The sequence below is a fragment of the Diadema antillarum genome, unplaced genomic scaffold, assembly GCF_040938485.1.
Source record: "Diadema antillarum isolate AM-2024a unplaced genomic scaffold, OU_Dant_1.0 seq00000455_RagTag, whole genome shotgun sequence".
Taxonomy (NCBI): domain Eukaryota; kingdom Metazoa; phylum Echinodermata; class Echinoidea; order Diadematoida; family Diadematidae; genus Diadema; species Diadema antillarum.
This window is the reverse complement of record NW_027271427.1, coordinates 1,608,057-1,630,226: the sequence shown is the minus strand read 5'-3', so window position 1 is coordinate 1,630,226 and position 22,170 is coordinate 1,608,057. Positions and strand designations below refer to the sequence as shown.

Sequence of the window (22,170 nt, the reverse complement as noted above, 5' to 3'; positions counted from 1 at the left end):
CTCAAAACGAACATAAAGTTGCACACACTGATTTTGCGTGAGGACTGAAAATAAGTGAAATGGGTCAACCTAGCCGAACTTGACTTTTTCATATTTTCTGAAAGAGCGGGTCTTCTTTTACATTATGCTAAAATTTGGTATCATAAAACGGGCAGGAAAGTGTGTTTTTTTAAAGCAGTTTATCTCGAACATTTATGGTAGAATAGTGTGATTAGGTGTGTCTTTAGAATCCCTTTTTCATTTCTGAAAAACCTAGTCCACACTCTTCACTTTCAACTCTAATAACTTTTGAATGGATAGTGCTACTGCTTTGAAAGTTGACATTGATTATGGACAGAATGTGTTAATGAGGCATGCTTAATTTCAGTTTAATCTGATAATCTCTTCATTGTTGTTACTCTGGTGGCTTACTTCCTGTTTTTTTTCCCATTCATCGCACAGCCAGCACGGTTTGGTAAAGATTAAGCGCTTGAATAGACACTGTACTTCAGAGCCTCTTTTCTCAGTTCCCACTTTTCCTGAGTTTGTGCTTTCTTTCCAATATTTAGATAGGTTAGGAGAGTCCATTTGATTTAAGTTATACATCATTTTAAAGCTTAAAGTCTGCTCTTTCAGAATATGGTCTTAACTAAAAATTCATGTCTGGTGACTTTTTGTTTGTTTTGAGGTGCAGGGTCACAAATAGAGACCAGGGGTCTTGCGCTCAATTGAGTATTGCAAATTCACCTTTCATGCATTCTTTTAGACTTGTCCCACGAATGCTCAAAGAATAATGGTACGTTTAGGGCCCTAACGGTGCAGGATGTCCATTTGCATTATTTTTGTATCATTTAATTGATTTCCCACATCGTGATAAAAAGCATTTACAAAAAAGAAATACAGGAACGATACATACACACACACAAAAAAAAAAAAAAATTGGAACGATACAGGAACGATACAGGTGAAAAATGCTTATTGATAACAAATAAACGAAAACTATTTCGAATTTCCCCTTTACATTTTGAGTTCATAAATTATTACAATATTTTCGATTTGACCATTGATTCTGTTTTTGTAGAGAAGTCCGTTATACAAATAAGTAAATCGATTTTAAGCCTCGAATTTTACCCCGAGGCCTCGATCCATGTCAAGCTGCTGCTTATGATCGCGGTCTCCTGCTTTTCTGATGTTTAATTTCAAATATCAATTTATTTAAATTCCCTCTGTTATATTCTTTTTTTCTAAAATTCGTTCAATGAAACGACGTGATATGCTCTGAATGAATATCTAATTATTATTTACATAATCTACAAGTGTTGATTTAACGATTCGCCTCCGATTTTTGTGTGTGAATGATATGCTACACGTCTTATACATCGAATACTGTCATGTTCATAGTGTGTGTGTGTATATGTACCTTAAATTTAATTTGCAAGACATTATATGCTTGCTTAAATGTCGTGTAACGTTGATTTCCAAATATGCGTATTCTTTTGTTATGTGTGGTTTGGAAAAAGGCAGAAATAAAATCAATCAATCAATCCCCCCCCCCCAAAAAAAAGACCAACTTACAGCTATTTCACAACATAAAAGCAGTTATTTCAGTTTTTTTGGGATCAACATAGACCGTTGGTGTTTCTATGGGTGATTCCAATATTTCATCAAAGAATAGTTACATTAATGAAATACACACAAGAAAACTATACTACAGAAAGTACAAAATACATATAAGAAGGCAAAGGTCATCAAAGTATGGTGTTTGTACAACGAATACAAATTGAAATTTACAATATATCTTTATGAAGAAGAAATTATTTGTAACATCTTTTAAATATTGAAAGTCCGTTCGACAACTTTATTTCATTTGGCAAATCGTTCCATAGAGTAGGTCCCGTAAATGTGAAAGTGTATCTTGAAATGCAATATTTGAAATTTGTGATATACAATCTATTCATCGGTCTAGTATTATAATTATATCACAGAATTAGCTCCCAAATGTATGGAAGATTTGGGCAGGCATTGTCAAAAAAGAAAATTAAATGTGAAAACTGCCCCCCCCCCAAAAAAAAAAAAAATCCAATCCTCGTAACAACGGCGCCAACCCGGGATCTATATACTATACGCGTGTGTGTGTGTGTGTGTGTTTACTCCGACTACCTCTGGTAGGAAAAAGTTTGTTGATTTCAATCATTGCACTCATTTAACTCTTTATATGCCACGGTGGAAACCCCCTGTGTGCCACGTTATTCTGAGGCAAGAAGGTAGTCATGCTTTGAGAAAGAATTCTGTTTTTCCAATTTGTATAACTTCTACAAATTTCTGTTAAGATGGGCATAATAGTAGGCAAAGTTAAAGTGGAATATCAAACTTCCTTTCGATATAAATTGTATGACGAGTCTATTTTCAATTTTTCTTTTGAATGGCCAGTTGCTACATTACTGTAAAGGCATGACTTTTGCACATAAAACCGTGACAGAAACTTGGAATGTACGAGCAAATCTAGTTCGGAACGTCGCTTGATAGCCAGCTGGCCCATATAATGCAAGCCGTATATGAGAGGAACAAAAGCACGAGAAACGCTTTTATTGTGCCACGGGATTAGCAGTAAAAGGCGGTTTATTGATCGGTCTTGGCGGCTTTGTTTGTTGATAGTGGGGGGCGCAAGATATTTTTGGTTCAAATTTTTCCAAAAGCACCTAAATTTGGCACACATGTAGCCCAAACCATACTATTTCGAGTTTTGATGGGCGCCAAGAAGGGCGCCCATCGATTGGCAAACTCCAATATGGCCGCCATATAGGTTTAAAGGTCACTTGCATTTGAAATCATAAAAGGGTCAAACTCATTTTAAAAGTCAGGTTAAGAGGTTTTCTGGGCCAAGGAATTCAAATCTGAGGTTGTTTTTTATGGTCTAAAGTCAATTTTTTTCCTTATAAGGTCACCTTAAGGTCATTTAGGGGTCAAGCCATTGTATTCATAACAGTTTATTGAAAAACATGGCTTGCCCATGGTCAATATTCCCGGAATGCCAGCCTTAGTTATAGAATTGCATTTGTCGACGGCTGAAAAAAAGGCGTCTTTCTTGTGAAGGGCGCCCTCCGGGGCGGCATATTATTTGCAAAATCCAATATGGCTGCCACCTACGTTTAAAGGCCAGTCCGTAACAAAAAAACCTTTAAAAGTGTTACACTAATTTGAAAAGTCAGCTTTAGAGGTTTTATGGGTCAAGGAATTCGATTCTGAAGTTGTTTTTATGGTCTGATGTCAACTTTTCCTTATAAGGTCTCCCTAAAGGTCATTTGGGGTCAAACCATTATATTCACAATAGCTAATTTAGAAAATGCCTTGCCTATAGTCAATATAGGAGGAATGCCAGCCCTGCTAATAGAATTGCAGTTGTTGAGGGCTGTTGGAGAGGGAGAGGTGGGCTTTTTCACGCGTAACATCAATATATCTGCTTTTGGTTCTAGGAACACCACCCCCTGGAAAACCACCCTCCGGATAACTACCACCCGGATAATTACCCCCCAGGGCAATTCCCCCCTAGGGCAACTACCCCCCGGACAACTACCCTCCAATGGCAATTACCCTCCAGGGTAATTACCCCCTAGGACAACTACCCCCCGGACAACTACCCTCCTAGGGCAATCACCCCCTAGGGCAATTCCCCCTTAGGAAAACTACCCCCTGGATAACTACCCCTCGGATAACTACCCCTGGATAACTACCCCCTCGGATAACTACCCCCTGGTTAACTACCCCCCGGAAAACTACCCCTGGGTAACTACCCCCCGGAGAACTACCCCCTGGATAACTACCCCCCGGAGAACTACCCCCTGGGTAAATACCCCCCGGAGAACTACCCCCTGGGTAACTACCCCCAGGATAACTACCCCCGGATAACTACCCCCCGGATAATTACCCCTCGGATAATTACCCCCCGGATAATTACCCCCCCCCCCCACCCGATAAAAATTACCCCGGATGATTACCCCCCGGATAATCACCCCCCGGATAACTACCCCCCCCCCCCACTAGATAATTACCACCAGGATAATTATCCCCAGGTTAATTACACCCTCCTCCAAAAACTAGACCCAGATAACTTCCACCCGATAACTACCTCCCCCGATAACTTCCCATGGATGATTACCCCGGATAAGTAGGCCTACAACTCCCCCTCCCCTATAACTATCAAGAGGAAAATTACCCCCAGGACAGTGCACCACGCCAATTACCCCCTGGGTAGCTACCTCCGGGGTCATTGCCCCCATCCCACCCCCACCCCCAATCTTACTTTTAATAAAAAGAATATCATTACTACAGGAAACGAAGTTCTTTGTATTATTTGCCAGGAATCACGGAGATGCCATACTGATACATCATCTTATGAAAACAACATCTTAAGGATTTACGATTTGTATCGTTTGCATTTAGGACGATTTATGTACAAGCTTAATTTCTCCCTCTGTATTTTGACTCTATGTTCATAAAAAACGAAGCTGTCCCTTCATATCCTACCCGGTAATCCAGTAAATGTCAATGCCTTTAACCAAAACTATTTTCGCTAAATCTGTATTTTCTTTTACTGTTCCGAAATTTTGGATTTCTCTTGATAGTATAGTATAAAAAAAAAAGTTTTAAGTTTGAATGCCTTTACCATTGAACTAAAGACATTTTGAAGAAATATTTTCAATTCAATTCAATTCATTTATTTTCATTCTTCTTCTTTTTTTCTATTTCAACAAAAAATAACACAAGATAGATCAGGTTTTATACATCATAAACAAAGAACATTTGTCTTAATTAATAAATGATATCAATAAACATAGGAGCGCATACTGGCAAAAAAAATAATACAAAGTCATGCTTCAGTTGAAAAAAAAAGGAAGAAAGAATAGAGAGGTCCACTAAAAAGCAAAGCTTGTAGATTGTGAACCACTCATAACACAATGTTACACTTCAGAATGAGTGAAAATTTTTGCAATATTTTTTTAACCACACTCGTCTATCGTTTACCACAACTCCATGTAACACTTCTTTATTTTGAGGCGCTTATATTATCTCATGCCTCACGTGCCCTGGTTTTGACCCATCATCTTCCTCTTCCCTCTCGCTTTTCTCTGTCCACCGTGAAAGTAGTCTATTCCTGTCATTCATAACTCACCTTTCCTCTTTCTTTCATTACAAGGGATTTATCTCGTGTGTGTTCATGTGCAGTGCACTCCCGTTAAAACGAAATGCTCAGGACCGGCAGTTTTTTTTTTCGTTTTAACGAAATTTCGTTATAACCGAACAAATGTAATATGCAATGTATAACGAAAAGAAGGAAACCACGCATAAAAAAATTATGTTTGTTGAATCCTCATAATACGCTGGAAAGCTATGTGAAATGGGAGATTACCTTTTTAATTTCATTTAAATATTACATTTTAAAAAGAGCATAAAGTTGTTTGGGTTGTCACATATGTGTAGAAATGACGGTGTACGATTTGGTTACAGTTCGCTATTCCAAAGGTTTTTTTCTTACTAAAGTACGTTACTCCGAAGGCTCCTTATTCCAAAGTTTCGCCATCCCCGGGATTCCGATGGTTTGTTTATGTGAAGGTTCGCATTTCCGCAGAATCATTATTCCGAGAGTTCATAATTTACTCTCTAAAAAAAAAATCGAGTGAATAAAAAAAAGAGTGAATTTTGAGTGAAAATGTTCATTTTCTCTCATTTTGGAGTGACCTCAGGGATCACTCGAAGATTTAGGAGTGATCCATGAAGTCACTCCAAAACGAGTGAAAATGAACATTTTCACTCAAAATTCACTCCAATTTCACTCTAAATTCATTCTTTTTTGTATTCACTCCTTTAAGAGTGAATATTTTCACTCGATTTTTTTTTTTTAGAGAGTAGATCAAAATAATATATTGTTCATTTTCCGAAGGTTCGTTGATCTGAAAATGAAATGAGGTTCGTCATTCTGAAGGTTTATAAATCAAAAAAAAGAGAAAGGTTCACTATTCAGAAAGTCCGTTGTTCCGAAGGCTTTTTCATCCGAAAATTAAATAAGGTTTGTTATTCCGAAGAAATTTTGTTAATGAAAAAAAAAATGAGAAAGGTTTGTTATTTCGAAGATTTATTTATCTTAAGACGATTATAAGAATTGCAATTCTTAAGCTTTGTTAATGTACTCTCCTTTTTCCACCATGGATTAACGATACTTTTTGTAATGTTCCGATTAACGAACGTTTTGAATTCCTGTCATTTTCGGACTAACGAACCGTATAAGAATAAAAATAAGGACCATATTTTATTATCGGATTAACGAACCTTTGGAATAACGCCAAAATGTGCTTAATAACAAACCCTCTTTCATTTCCGAACTAACGGACATTTAGTTGTATCAGAATCTGTGTGTTTTGTATTAAAGGACTTCGGAACATGAAACAAACCTTATCTGAATTCAGATTATTGTATTACAATAACGCAAGTTCCCCTCGGAAACTGTGCGTGATACACGGGAGTGAACATTCAATGATGCGTTCGCTCATGCAGAGACGCTTTAAAAATGCTTGTTCCGCTATGCATTTTCGAATGCGATCCGCATTTCGTTACAACGGAGCACATTTCTTTTGTTTTTCTTTGTCAGTGGCGCTCAGAAAAGACTTCGTGATAACGAAAATTTTGTGATAACCGTCTTCGTTATAAGCGAATTTTGTACATAGACTTTAATGGCGATAATATTGGGACCAGAAGTTTTGCTTCGTTATAACGAAATTTCGTTATAACCGTGTTCGTTGTAACGGGGGTGCACTGTATCATTATTTGTGTATTTCGTCTCTGTCTTAATGTGCTTTCTTTGTATTGTTTCATCAATTTTGGAACTATTTTAGTGTTATACCGTTAACGCTCATTTCAGAATTGCCCTACTGCATTATTGGGCACAACAACTAGTATATCAAGGATGTGGGAAGAGATTGTCACCTCCTTGGTATGATCACCGCAGAGCATTACCTCCCTTGACAAGTACTCCTTATTAAAATTAGGCTCCAAACAATCACCCCTCTTACAATAACTCTCCCCCAGAGAAGTACGTCTCTCATTGTTATTTTCGAACAACGTTTGCTATTTGAATTGAAAAAAAAAAATTCATATCATCTGGTTTTGGTCGAGACCTAACTTCAGGTTTTAAACATCTTTTGGGTGAGATAATTAGAAATCCCTTACGAAATATTAAAGAGCATGTTATTCCAAGAAGGATTCAAGTTTTTGTGTGAAAAAAAATACTCTTGAAATGGCCGGGATAAAACAGAGCAGCCCTTTAATGTAAAAAGGATTCTGTCAACTACAACTCTCTATAGATCTATTCAAAAAGAGGGTGCAGGACAAAACACTTCGTTTACAACTAGGGGTGTTTTGTAAAAAAAAAAGAAATACCGTTAAACTCGTAATATTTTACTCTTTCTAATGAGACTAACTTATATTTGAACTGGATTTCCTCTTATAGTGTCGAGAACATTTAATTTGAAAACTAGCACAATTCTACGTGTATGTAAAACAAGGTGTAATTTTACTCTTTTGACAGATTAGGGCACCGTTTGATAAAAGTTGCCAGTTATGACATCTTGTTAGTCTCTAATAATTTCAATAAAACCATGGGTTCTGCTTGATTGATAAGCTTGAGTCACTGATTTGTTACCATGGACCTGCTTTGATCGACCTCCAACGATTGGTAATTGTGTGGAACTGACAGATTGTCAGGACTGATAACTTTCATAAAACCGTGCCCGGATCCTATTAGAAATTATGGCTTTATATCGAAGGGTCCCTCGCTAATGTTAACGGAATATGAATTGCAGTGAAATCAACTCTCCTTTTCTTATGTTTATCGTCTAATGTGTTATAACGGTAGAAAATGACAAGCCAAAATAGTAAATGTGACCGTGCACCTCAAAACGAACATAAAGTTGCACACACTGATTTTGCGTGAGGATTGAAAATAAGTGAAATGGGTCAACCTAGCCGAACTTGACTTTTTCATATTTTCTGAAAGAGCGGGTCTTCTTTTACATTATGCTAAAATTTGGTATCATAAAACGGGCAGGAAAGTGTGTTTTCTTAGCAGTTTATCTCGAACATTTTTGGTAGAATAGTGTGATTAGGCGTGTCTTTAGAATCCCTTTTTCATTTCTGAAAAACCTTGTCCACACTCTTCACTTTCAACTCTAATAACTTTTGAAAGGATAGCGCTATACTGCTTTGAAAAATGGCATTGATTATGGACAGAATGTGTTAATGAGGCTTGCTTAATTTCAGTTTAATCTGATAATCCCTTCATTGTTGTAAATCTGGTGGTTTACTTCCTGTTTTTTGTCCCATTCATCGCACAGCCAGCACGGTTTGGTAAAGATTAAGCGCTTGAATAGACACTGTACTTCAGAGCCTCTTTTCTCAGTTCCCACTTTTCCTGAGTTTGTGCTTTCTTTCCAATATTTAGATAGGTTAGGAGAGTCCATTTGATTTGAGTTATACATCATTTTAAAGCTTAAAGTCTGCTCTTTCAGTATATGTGACCCTGCACCTCAAAAGAAACAAAAAGTCGCCAGACATGAATTTTAGTTAAGACCATATTCTGAAAGAACAGACTTTAAGCTTTAAAATGATGTATAACTCAAATCAAATGGACTCTCCTAACCTATCTAAATATTGGAAAGAATGCACAAACTCAAGAAAAGTGTGAACTGAGAAAAGAGGCATTGAAGTACAGTGTCTATTCAAGCGCTTAATCTTTACCAAACCGTGCTGGCTGTGCGATGAATTGGACAAAAAACAGGAAGTAAACCACCGGAGTAACAACAATGAAGGGATTATCAGATTAAACTAAAATCAAGCATGCCTCATTAACACATTCTGTCCATGATTAATGCCAACTTTCAAAGCAGAAGCACTATCCTTTCAAAAGTTATTAGAGTTGAAAGTGAAGAGTGTGGACAAGGTTTTTCAGAAATGAAAAAGGGATTCTAAAGACACACCTAATCACACTATTCTACCAAAAATGTCCGAGATAAACTACTAAAAAACACACTTTCCTGCCCGTTTTATGATACCACATTTTTGCATAATGTAAAAGAAGACCCGCTCTTTCAGAAAATATGAAAAAGTCAAGTTCATATGGTCTTCACTATAAAAATTCATATCTGGCGACTTTTGTTTGTTTTGAGGTGCAGGGTCACAAATGATGACAGTGTAAGAGAAAGGTGCATCTTCTGATACGGTGTTATGAACTTATGGAAAAATTACAACGGGTGGTAACTTTCGGGGGGCGGGGAGGGAGAGTTGTCCAGTAGGTAAGTATCAGGAGGGGGCGGGGGGGGGGGTAGTAATCCGGGTGGTAGTTATCCTGGGGTAGTTATCCGGGGAGTAATTATCCGGGTGGTAGTTATCCTGGGGGTAGTTATCCGGGGGGTAGTTATCCGGGTGGTAGTTATCCTGGGGGTAGTTATCCAGGTGGTAGTTATCTGGGGGGTAGTTCTCCGGGGGGTAGTTATCCAGGGGGTAGTTATCCGGGGGGTAGTTAGCCAGGGGGTAGTTATCCGGGTGGTAGTTACCCAGGGGGTAGATATCCAGGGGGTAGATGTCCTAGGGGTAATTGCCCTTGGGGGTAGTTGCCCTAGGAGGGTAGATGACCGGGTGGTAGTTGTCCTAGGGGGTTATGGCCCTGGAGGGTGATTACCCTATATATAGGAGGGTAATTGTCCGGGGGGTAGTTGCCCTAAGGGGGAATAGACCTGGGGGGTAATTATCCGGGTGGTAGTTATCCGGAGGGTAGTTGCCCAGGGGGTAAGTGCCCGGATACGGCTTTGAATGCTCAGTCGCCGCCAGCAGAGCCATCGCGCCGCGCCGGCCGGCGGCACGGTTGCTGTGTGCGCTGGATTGGACATGGCTGTTTACCGTATGTCGATCGAATCGTGAATTCGGAATGGATAGGAGATTGATCAAACCAGGACCTTGATTGAGGTAGGAAATTGAATAAAAGCTTTTCTCCGAAGGCGTGCACTTAAGCACCAGAAAGATTGTCAGTTAATAAAATGGAAACCATTCTAAAAATAAATTTAGAAATAGGCGAGGCCTAACGTTAACTGTTATTAGGGGCCTAACGGTTAGACATCAACCTGTCTCGATATTATTATTAGAACAACAGAAGTAGATTTTACCTACCACATAACCTAACTTTAAGATCTAACGTTAGTCCTAACGTTACAATTGTAGTCTAGCTATTCGAATAGGTCTAGGTAATTTACGAGGTTCTCTAGTCTATGCCTAGATCTAGATCGACCTCGGGCTCTACTCTCCAGACCCCCTTAAACTGTTACAAGGTTCTTGGTCTAGTCTTCAGGTTTATTTATTTATTTATTTCCGTTTTATTTCAACAGGGTAGCCCTTTCATTTAAAAAACTGCTCTACCAAGGGGCCCTGCACAATAAAAAGATACAAAACATATATTCAAATGCACAACGTTACAATCAATCAAAACAAACGTAAACATATCAACCAGATAGAAAAAAAAGGGTGTGTTACAAAATTATACTATGATAAAAATACAACATGAATAAGAATGAAAGAAACCGAGAGAATATAACGCGAGTTAACAAACAACTATAACAACAACAACAAAACAAATGATATCTCAGTTACCGGTGTCATAGAAATAAACATGATATGTATTGCACTCTGTTCTTCCTCGTAAAATATCACAATAGGGTTAAAACTTGAGAGATAAGATTCTACTCTGCTTTTTAAATATAGAAAAAGATGACAAAACTTGCATAAAACGAGGTAAGTCGTTCCAAAGGTTTGATCCTTGATAATGCAGAGATCTCTTATAATATTCCGTACGGGGTGTATTGATTTTTAGTGGGCAAGAGAGTGCATATCGAGTTCGCAAATTGACTTGACGAAAAACAACTATTTCTTTTAAATACACTGGCACCATATCATTGATCAATTTATACATAATAAGATACGTTTGGTATTGCCTCCTTTGTATAATCTTTTGCCAGTTTAATTGTCTTAAAAGAGTAGTACTGGATATTGAAAAATCAGCATTTAAAACCAAACGAGCATATCTATTTTGCAATTTTTGTAATTTCTTGATATTGCACTTTGAACTTCTGCCCCAGATTACAAGACCATAGTCAATATGCGGCAAGATTAATGCATTATATAACATAATTAAAATATTTCGTGGAATGTTCTTTCTTAACTGTCGGATATACCCTATGATTTTAGAAACCTTCACATATACCTTCTCAATTTGTTTATTCCATGTGAAACACTCATCCAATACGACACCCAAATATCTAAATTCATAAACTTGGTCAATTATGTCCTTATTATATTTGATAACTAAAACAGCACTATTGACTCTCCGTTTTGTACCAATCAACATACATTTACATTTCTTAACATTCAATTCTAAATCGTTAAATTCCACCCATCTGCATATCTTCTTAAACTCCTTTTGCAACAATTTAGAAACAACATTAATATTTCTGTCTTTACAAAAAACTGCAGCATCATCCGCATATAAACACAATTTTGTACTATGTAAAAATGACAACTTGCACATGTCATTTATGAATATAGAAAAAAGCAGAGGTCCCAATATTGACCCTTGTGGGATTCCTACTTCAATATTTCGAGATTCTGACAATATTCCCTGAAAAAATACACATTGTTGGCGATCAAGGAAATAATTTCTAAACCAATTCAGTTCAACGTCATGAAAACCATATCTTAATAACTTATTGAGTAAAATAATATGTGAAACTGAGTCAAAAGCTCGTTTGAAATCTAAAAACAAACATCCTGTAACATAACCTTCGTCAATATTCCTTAGAATATATTCATTTAAATCCAGTAATACAGTTGTTGTTGAATGCATTGGGCGAAATCCAGATTGACAATCACTTAATAAGTTATTTGAAATGAAGTAATCATACACTTGCTCATATACAGCTTTCTCAAAAATTTTCATGACGTGACATATAACAGAAATGGGTCGATAATTGCTAACATTGTCCTTATTTCCACTCTTGAATACAGGTGTAACTTTAGCCTTTTTTCAATCACAAGGTATAATTGCTGAATGAAGTGACAAATTAAACAAATAAGTAAGCGGTTCGGAGATAAAGGACGAAGCAATCTTTAAAAGATACGGGTGTAGGTTGTTAAGACCACATGATTTACCACTGTCAAGTTTAATCAATTCCCTCTGTACAAATTCACATGTAACATCCGAGAAAATAAAAGACTTATTAATAAAAGGGGTTTGGTGAGACGAGTCTATCCGAGCACTTTTAACCCCGTGGGTAAAAAAGCAATTGAATTCGTTAGCGATTTCAGAAGCATCAGTAGTAACAACTCCACCGTTACGTAATTCGACGCAGTGACTCTTTTTGTTACCGGTCAACCTTTTCAAATTCTTCCATGTGTTACGGGGATTGTTGGCATGATCAGTAAATTCTTTAGTGAAATAATTTCTTTTCAAATATTTATTCAAATTATTGACTTTATTTCGTACTTTCTGATATTCAGTCCAATAAGAATCAAGGTGTGTTTCATCAAACTTCTTCTTCATATAATCACGTTGACGTGCTAATGCAATGTACTCCTCATTTATCCAGGGTGCTCTTCCCGACCTTTTCATAACAGAAACAACAGGTGCATGTTTATCACACAATGCGGTAAATTTTTGCAAAAAATAACTCCAAGCGGATTCTATATCATCATTTTCGTAAACATTTTCCCAGCACGTATCTTCACAATCTCTCAAAAAATTATCTGTACAAAAATTTCGAAATGATCGACACTTACTAACAAATGGCTTTTTACGAACTGTTGAATCTTTCAGATTTACATATACAAGAGAATGATCACTTATTCCAATCGATATAACACCTTTTCTAATAAAACGTTTACATTTAGGTAATATAATCAAATCAATACATGTTCTGCTATTAGGTTTAATTCTAGTGGGTACATTGATTACTTGATCCAATTGAAATAATGTACATAAATCATTAATATTCTGACTCAGTCTACTTTTCACCAACATATTGCAATTAAAATCTCCCAAAATCACTAATTGATATCAAATTCACTTCATCAATATTCCTCTCCAATTTTGCAAAAAAGTCAGCTGGAGAATTCGGAGCCCGGTAAAGCACACAGATAAATAAAGAACTTGCATTTTTTATTTGTAATGCTATCCAAAGAAGTTCAAGTCCGTCACTTTCAAAGTCTAATCTGCGTATATATGACAGGGAGGATTTGATGTAGCAACAAACACCTCCACCTTGGGAATTTCTATCTCTCCTCTCTAATTCATAGCCATCAACAGACAGATCAATACATACATCATTATCTAACTACGTTTCAGAAATTGTAAATACATCAAATGGATTTGACATGAGATACTGACAAATGTCGTCGACTTTACCCCTTAAACTTCGAACATTAAGATGAGAAATATTGAGACCATTATTACATCCAAATATGTTTTCTTCAGTATGATAATTGTGAGGTGGGGACGAGTTTACTGTGGCCCGAATTGACTCAGTCTGTTTCTCATGAGATACATTAAAAAAAGGTAATTCCTGAAAAATACAAAGTGAACAAATCCAATCCTTCTCACTTTGAAAGGTTTTGAGTGATACTCCACACTTCACATGACACCAGTGCAAACATTTAACGCAAAGAATACTATTTTGATTATTTGTAACCGATTTTTTACATATGATACATGGATATATGTGACTAGAACGAAGGTTCGAATTCAAAGGTTCAGCAGTCATATTGTATGATGAGACGAGGTGTAGTTTAACTTGGTTTGATTTCTCACTTACGCTTGCTTCTCACTCCTTCGGTTTGGTCCAGTTTGTCGATGTCAGCAAAGGACGCGATTGGCACTTTCTTGTTGTCGTGTGTGAGAACTGTTATGCGACCGTCCGATGTCCACACTTTCTTGACTCTCTCGTGCTCGCGGAGTTCAGCAACGGTACGTTGGCGCTTCGATGTCAGGTCTTCATGGACGTAGATGTTCGATCCTTTGAAGTCCGCTCGTTTGCTGTAGATGGCCATCCTCTTGTTGTAACTCGTGAACTTCATGATGATCGGGCGCGTTTTCGCTCCATCCCAGTCTCTTGGCGTGACTCGATGACTGCGGTCGATGTGAAGGGGGGTGATGTCGATGTGGAGCTTTTCTCGCACTTTGTCAACAATCTGCTGATCGGTGTTTTCGTCCTTCAGCTCCGTGATGCCATGGAAACGTAGACAGTTCCGGCGAGTGTATTGTTCCTGTTCTTCACAGATTTGTTCCAGACGATCGACCTTTCCCTGAAGCCGGTTGACAGTCTCGGTCAGTGACGCAACCTGCTGTTTTTGTTGATGAAGGTCAAGTTCAATGGCTTTGTAGACATCCTGTGTCACCTGCTCCGTGATTGCTGCGACAATAGATTCCACCAGTCGGTCACGCGTGTCGGTCTTATTCAGCGCTGTGTCGACTTGTTCTCGGATGGTATGCATTAGAACCGGGTCAAGTGATTCTAGATCCGATGTTTGGCGGGAATCTCTTTGTGGGTCTTCGGGTGATTGACCAGCAGGGCTACCAGATTTTGTACCCCCATTGCTGGCTGCTGCCCATCCCGATGTTTCAGGCGACGCAGTCGAGGACTGTTATTTTCATCGTAAGGACGAGACTAACGCTATATTAGTACAGGCAGTACTACTAGGTAGTAGTAACTAGTATTTCTAGATGTCGAGTCTCTTCTAAGCGAAGAGTAGAAGTCTCTAGTGCTTGTCTAGCTTGCAGATACTCTTTGCTTCTCAACGACATAGGCGTATCTCGTGTGTACACGCGTGTGGCCAGCAAGCTAGCTGCTGTATCCAGCCAGCCACTCGTTTTGTGCCATTGGCATTCATCTGTGTGCTGGTACCCTTACTAGTCATCGTTAGACTCGATTTAAACTCGACATAAACCTCCTCCTGGGTAGGTTTAATTTAAAACCAATTTAGACCATAGCTGGATTTAGTAGCATACAAATTAAACCTGGGTTTAAACCTGGGTCTAAACTGGTGTTTTAAACCCAGGTTTCAACCCCAAAACCCATTTTAGACCCAGGCGTGGGTTTAAACTCGGGTCTAAGTTTTTAGCAGAATACGGGCCTAGGTATACACTCGTGAATTATAATACGAACTCCTGTCTGCGAGTAATTAGGTCTAAGGGATCTTACTCAGATCCTTATTTCACAATCAAATTTGAAGACTTGGTAACCCTTCAATTTCATTTTTTATAATTACTTACGGTAATTTTTTTCTGCATCATTTCAATTATGGCCTGTTATGATATGGCTACACAAGATTTAAATGAGGTTCTGTCCAAAGCTATGGAATATCATAATTCATGTCACAATCATTCCATTAATTATTTTTACATTACAAGCGCTAAGAGGAAATGTCCTCACCGACTGGTCATATGTGCGGAATTCAAGATATTTGCATTTGCTTTAATGACAGCCAAAAGAGCTAGTTAGAATGATGGGCAATGCCCTCTAAAAGAGGTTTCAAGATTTGATTATTGGATTATTATTTTCATCTTCATCTGCAAGGAATGCAATAAAAACATACATATATGAGAAATAGAATCGTATTGCTACCTAATATATTAATAGTTTAGCAACAAGGGGGGGGGGGGGGCTACTCTCTATATTACCAACGTCCTTGACGTTGCCACTGAAAAGAGAAGTGTTTTTATTTCTCTGTTGCAGTTCAGGGATCCTCAATCACAATAGATGTTCATGATTCAGATCTAAATTCAATGGAATAATAATTATGAAGATCACTCCTAATCTGGATGAAAAAGAAAAGAATCTGTCGTGTTTAAGAGAGTTTTTAGTACATCAGATTGGCATCAATTTGCTATTTTCGAACTTGAGTAAGAAAGTTCGATTCAAAAGTCCTTATAGGAAATGTATGTGCCTCCACAGCTAAATATGCCGTTCAGAGAACATGACGGTCCTGGTGACGTCATCTAGGGAACAAGCATATTTCACAGGCGCCACAGTGACACCATTAACAGGGTACAGATTAGATATGCTATAGTACAACTTTCATGACACCTTCTATGGTCTATTAACATTCTATCCAAACTGCTTGTACGCAAATTGGTATGATATCACAAGACTTTATAAGTTGGTATCTCGTTGGTCTGAAGACTATAGGTTGCAACTCTACTCTCCGCAACATCTCTACGACGCACGTCTCCTGGAGATGAGCCCAATCTCCAGGATTCGCAGGAGAATCAAACATTTCCGTTTTTTGCTGAGACTATTTCCGTCTTCCAGCTTGTCTCCGAGACGTCTCTGCGAAGTCTCCATCACTGTGGCCATGTCATGGGGACTAGTTGTCTGCAACATCTTCGAGATGTCCCGCATCTTGTGGAGACCGTAATAACATAATGGCGACGAAAGTGAGAAGTCGCTGAGAAAAGACGTCTCTGATAAGTCCCTGCGACTGCAAAAGCTGTGCCAACATCCCCGTGACTTCCAAGCAAATAAGTTGTTCCTTTGTTTAAAGACGTCTTGGACGTCGCCCTGGAAATCGCGTTAGTTGTGACAGCGAAAATAATTTCTTCGAGACGCTGGCATTGCGACAATGTCTCCTCCCGCCAGATAGGCCCTCAATCCCCCCCCCCCCCCCACTTTAATTTTGCAGCAATATCAAACTACTGACCATGACTCGTCTGACACCTGCTCTACATTGTGCATTTTCACCTTCATTCATTCATTCATTCATTCATTCATTCATCATTACTTTTTTTTTTCATTTCCATGTTTTCCACCTCCCAATGCATGCCTTAAAACAGCTGTGGTGCAGAAGAATGAAATTTGGTACTAAAGCATTGCGGAGAGTGGCTGATAGTACTATTAATTGCCATGTACCTGTGCCATCTTTCCTCCAACTCCAGTCCCTGAAGTCAGGGATCACATCAAATAGGGTGGTTTCTGATGATCTGCTCCCACGTTATGACGAGATGATGCCTACCCTCGTTGACGCAGGCTGCCCCAAACCTTGTTGCTCATCAGTCCTTGCTGGACATGAGCACGATTATTAAAGTAGTTAATGCGTCAATGAGCTCTGGTTTGCTGACCCATACTACTACTGCATTTTGCATGCCACATCAAAGCAAGTCTCAAGTAATGTCGCACCCTGTCAGTGCCTGATGTTGGGCTCTGGAAGAGAGGTATGCTGTACAGGAAAGAGCTGAAAAGGCCTTTATCTTTTCAAAACCACGCCCCACCCGTAACTCCCTCAAATCAAAGGGATTAAAAAAAGCACGCTACCAAAAATGTGATGTTATGCTCATCCGTGCGATTGTATACTGTTTTCAGAAAATGCTTTCAGAAAACATTATGTCATCCTTTGTAAGGATATCTTTGCGTAGACCGCATCTAAGTTGTTGGAAAGCTGAAGGGTTGTGAGATCACAATTCCTGTTGGATATTTCCGTCTCGAATCAGGTGTTCAGGATGAGTTGTCCGTCCCATTTATTCTTGGATATCTGTGCGCTGATAAATGAGGGCAGTTCTTTATTTTTCAATCTCAATTTTCAGGAAGCCGCTACGCTCTTCCAATCATGATTTGAGATTTGAGTGGTGCCATCACCATCTCTTGTCAGAGGACTGCACAGTGTTGCTGAGCAAAAATGTTAAGATTATTTTCTTCGGGATCAGTATCCAATACAACATCAATAGGTGTTCAGTTTCCCTAGTCATTTGCGCTTTCAGTAAAGAAACGGTTTCGTTTGATAAAAAGAGAATAAAAAAAGATAAGAAAAAACCTTCAGTTGAATTGTCTTCACCTACTCTGATACGATACTGCCATTAAAGGACTTTAATGATCGAATTTAGTTAACTGCCCCTAAATACTGGTCTGACCTGGATCGAGGAGCTCGATTCCCCGGAAGCAAGGGAGAGAACTTAGAAGGCATACACCAATTTCAGCAGGAGGAGAATCATATCGCTTGCCAGCTGGAAAGTTATATAATTGACCATGAAAGGTGACGAGGTGGCTCAGTCGGTAGCGTATGACTTGCGATCTAAAGACTTGTGTTCCGGCGCGGGTTCGAATCCCACTTATCTCAAGTCTAGCTGAGCAATGGTGTGTGTTGTCATATCGTCCCCTCTAGTAGAGGAACAACACTTTGCGCCTCATCACTTGGATATAAAAAGTGGAAGTCCCTTGTGTGAAAGAATCACAAACCCAGACACATGAAAAGATCCCGAATCGGCATTCCGTTATCGGAAAACTCAAGGTGCATAAACCGGTAAAGTGGTCCACCCCTAGTACATACAACTGACCAGCTAGTTGCATACGGGCTATCCAGCTATCTCGTCAGAAGGGGAAAAAAAACGAAGACAAACTAAGATTAGGCGTGTTTATTACCCTCTTTGCCATTGCACGCTGATTCGGCACCTTGGAATAGGATGGCGGCCGTATATATATATATATATATATTATATAATTATATACATATATACATTGAAACAAAGAAAGGAAAAACTGACCAGAAACAATAGTGACAACTTTGAGCAAAGAAAATGAGAAAAGAAAACGAAACCGATGGAAGCCCGTTTTATGTGCTCAAAATTTCAATATATATGAATATAGATATATATATATATATGTATATATATCTTAAATACAATTTTTTCATTTATTTGTCATAATCATTATTGATATGTAGGAGGATGGAACCGCTCTTGGCCCTAATTGACCATTGAAGGAGTATGGAAGAGATGACAAATGGGACAAAATAGGGGTACCAGTGAATTGTAGTTGAATGCTCACAGATGCCGTTTCGAAAAATGCACAAAATGCCTGATTTGACCATTATTTGACCTTGAAAGTGACCTTGAGAGGTGATAGTGACCTTGAATTGCAGAAATGATATTTAGAATGACATTCTCTAGCCCCGTCAAATCTTCCACATGGGATTCATAACATTAATCAACCTTTTCAATTTGTAACTGCAGTTAACCTTTAACCCGGATGGCGGCCATATTGGATTCCACCAATATGGCGGCCCAAGGGTTTTTAGTCTTGGCGCCCATCAAAAATCCAAAGAGTATGGTACAAGGGACCTATGAGCCAAATTTGGTGCTTTTGGAAAAATCTGAACCAAACAACCCATTTTGAGCCCTTAGGCCCCCAACTATGAGCAGAATATGCGAAGTTGGCACGCCGTCGACTGAGTCGGACGTGCGAACATGGCACATAAAGAGTTAAACTCTAATATGGTGATGCTAGGTTGCACGGGGTCCCCAGGGGTAAGGTTATGGTGATCTTCCCCCCTTTTTTTGGGGGGGGGGGGGGGTAAAAACATAGTATTCTCCGACCCTAGTGAGGGGGTGCTTGCCAGGTTTGGTGAATTTGACCTAAGTGTTTTCAAGAAGAAGATAAAAAATTTGGTCCCTTGCAAGTACACTCACCTACTATTAAACTTATTATAAAACTTACCATTATCGGGTTTTTCAGGAGATGATTTGTAAAGATTCCTTGATTTTGTGGCGTTGTCTTCTTAACCTTCATTCTCTTGGCATTGTGCCCCTTGGTGCCGGTAGGTGAGAAATAATTTCCAAATCTACAAAGGTATTGATTCTACATTTCAGAAGCAGTATCTGTCAAGTTCGTTTCACGTCCTGTCTGAAAATTTGAAAAGGTAAATATTGGGACCCGATGTGACCCCCCCCCCCCAATTCCCTGGGTATTGTGTCCCCGGGGCCCCCGTGAGGAATGTGTATGTTTTTGTTTCAATTTTGTTATTCCGCCTGCCCGAGAGCAATCAAGCAGTGCATGTATCCCCTTTCCACGATCAACTGCATGTGGCATATCGCATAATGCAAAATATCGACCGAATGTGAGATGTGAATAGAGCATACACTAGCTTTGCAAACTCTGAATAGTGTCAGTGAAAGTCAAATCTAGTGTGCTCAGCCTTGATTGATACGTACGTCTTCAGACGTTTCTATTTTTTATAGCAAAACAAACGTACTACTTGTTTTATTAGACAGAAACCTGCAATCTTTGAAGGCTTCCTTGGTGGTAGAACGGTGGATGGTATGAGGTCTCACGGTGCACCACGTATTCTGTCTGGAGTATGTGAGTGGGCCTGAAAAGGGAATACCCTATCCTGACGTTTCGGCAAGCATGTTCTCGCCGTTCTCAAGGGAATGAGCAAGTGTTGTTGGCGGTGGTAGTGCCTAAAGGCGCCTCATTCAATATTGAATATTTACGACTTTTATCTCATATATAAAAAGAAATTCTCACTCATTTTTTTCGACAACGGAAAAAAACAATAATTCCATTGTTATGTAACTAAAATAATAATCGTGATAACAATTTGGCGCGGGGAGCAATCTGTACGCATAAAAGTTGAGATAGAGAAGAGCACCTCGTATAAGACTCGCAAAATCTGGTCAGTCCTACTCGGTAATGTTACTCTTTGGAGCAGTATCTTTTACAATACAGAACGTGAGAGATGGTCTCTTGTTCTTTACAAATATCACATTGTACATTGCCATGTTTTCCTACTTTACACAAATGATAAGTAAGCTTACATTTTCCAAGTCTTAATCGATGTAATAAACATTCATCTTTTCTACTTTTACAGAATGGTTTAAATTCGTATGGTGTAGGCTGAATAGTATAAAGATGCCTTCCATGCTGTGAATTTTCCTATCTCGTACACCATATCCTGGTGTTAAAATTCAACATAATTATAAATACGTAATTCTGTCACCGTATAAGAGACTTGCAAATCAACTTCTTGGTGTGCGAGTCCTGAATTCGCAAGAGTATCAGCTCTCCCATTACCTGATATTCCACAATAAGAGGGGACCCTCTAAAAACAACAACAAAGAAATAAGTTCCTTTTTTATGTAGATGTGTAATTTTGCACAGAATTGCAAAAACAAGATAGACAGGGCAGAGAAAGGCAAAAACTGCCTTTTTTTCCAGTCAAGGTTTTCTCACTTGATTCTGGTACTTTAGACCATACTTAACAAAATAAGCTTCTGCGCCATCTTGAAATCTGTCCCGAATCCAAGATGGCCGCCAAAAATCCAAAATGGCCGCCAGAGGACCTAAAAAGTGCCTTCTGTGGTTAAGATTTGTCTGGGGATGTTTTTTTTTTTACTCTATTTGATGATAAATGGTAAGAGAAATAAGATTCAGTGGATTAAAATTAGAATCAGTTTCTTTTTTATTGCGAAAATCCAACATGGCCGCCAGACGCAGCTCCCGAAATTAATAAATGTCATAATAACCGGAGGGCCAAACCCTAAAAACTCGCTTACTTAACGAGTGAGTTCCACTCTCTCTACAAACTAAGTAGACCATGCTCATTTTCAAATTTCTACTGTAACAAACAACAAACCACTGGTCTACCTCAAAAAATTTGTTGCGAAAGCCTCCAAATCCAAAATGGCGTCCAAGATGGCCGCCATATTTACTGAATTTGCTATTTGAAAGATAGAATTTGATAGAAACATCAGATTTCAACAAATGTGATGTCATATGAAAGAGAATAAAATTTCCTACAAGTTGATACCATTCTTGTGGGAGATTGTGATAAATGTGACCGTGCACCTCAAAACGAACATAAAGTCGCACACACTGATTTTGCGTGAGGACTGAAAAGAAGTGAAATGGGTCAACCTAGCCGAACTTGACTTTTTCATATTTTCTGAAAGAGCGGGTCTTCTTTTACATTATGCTAAAATTTGGTATCATAAAACGGGCAGGAAAGTGTGTTTTTTTAGCAGTTTATCTCCAACATTTTTGGTAGAATAGTGAGATTAGGTGTGTCTTTAGAATCCCTTTTTCATTTCTGAAAAACCTTGTCCATACTCTTCACTTTCAACTCTAATAACTTTTGAAAGGATTGTACTACTGCTTCGAAAGTTGGCATTAATTATGGACAGAATGTGTTAATGAGGCATGTTTAATTTCAGCTTAATCTGATAATCACTTCATTGTTGTTACTCTGGTGGTTTACTTCCTGTTTTTTGTCCCATTCATCGCACAGACAGCATGGTTTGGTAAAGATTAAGCGCTTGAATAGACACTGTACTTCAGA

At 38.6% G+C, this 22,170-nt stretch overlaps 1 protein-coding gene across 1 annotated transcript in view; it reads right to left on the bottom strand.

Annotated features, from left to right (window-relative positions):
- LOC139732927 (probable serine/threonine-protein kinase pats1) overlaps window positions 1-22,170 on the bottom strand; it is a gene marked incomplete at its 3' end in the record, with an annotated part of 67,623 nt that overhangs the window by 32,002 nt on the left and 13,451 nt on the right. The window lies entirely within an intron of this gene.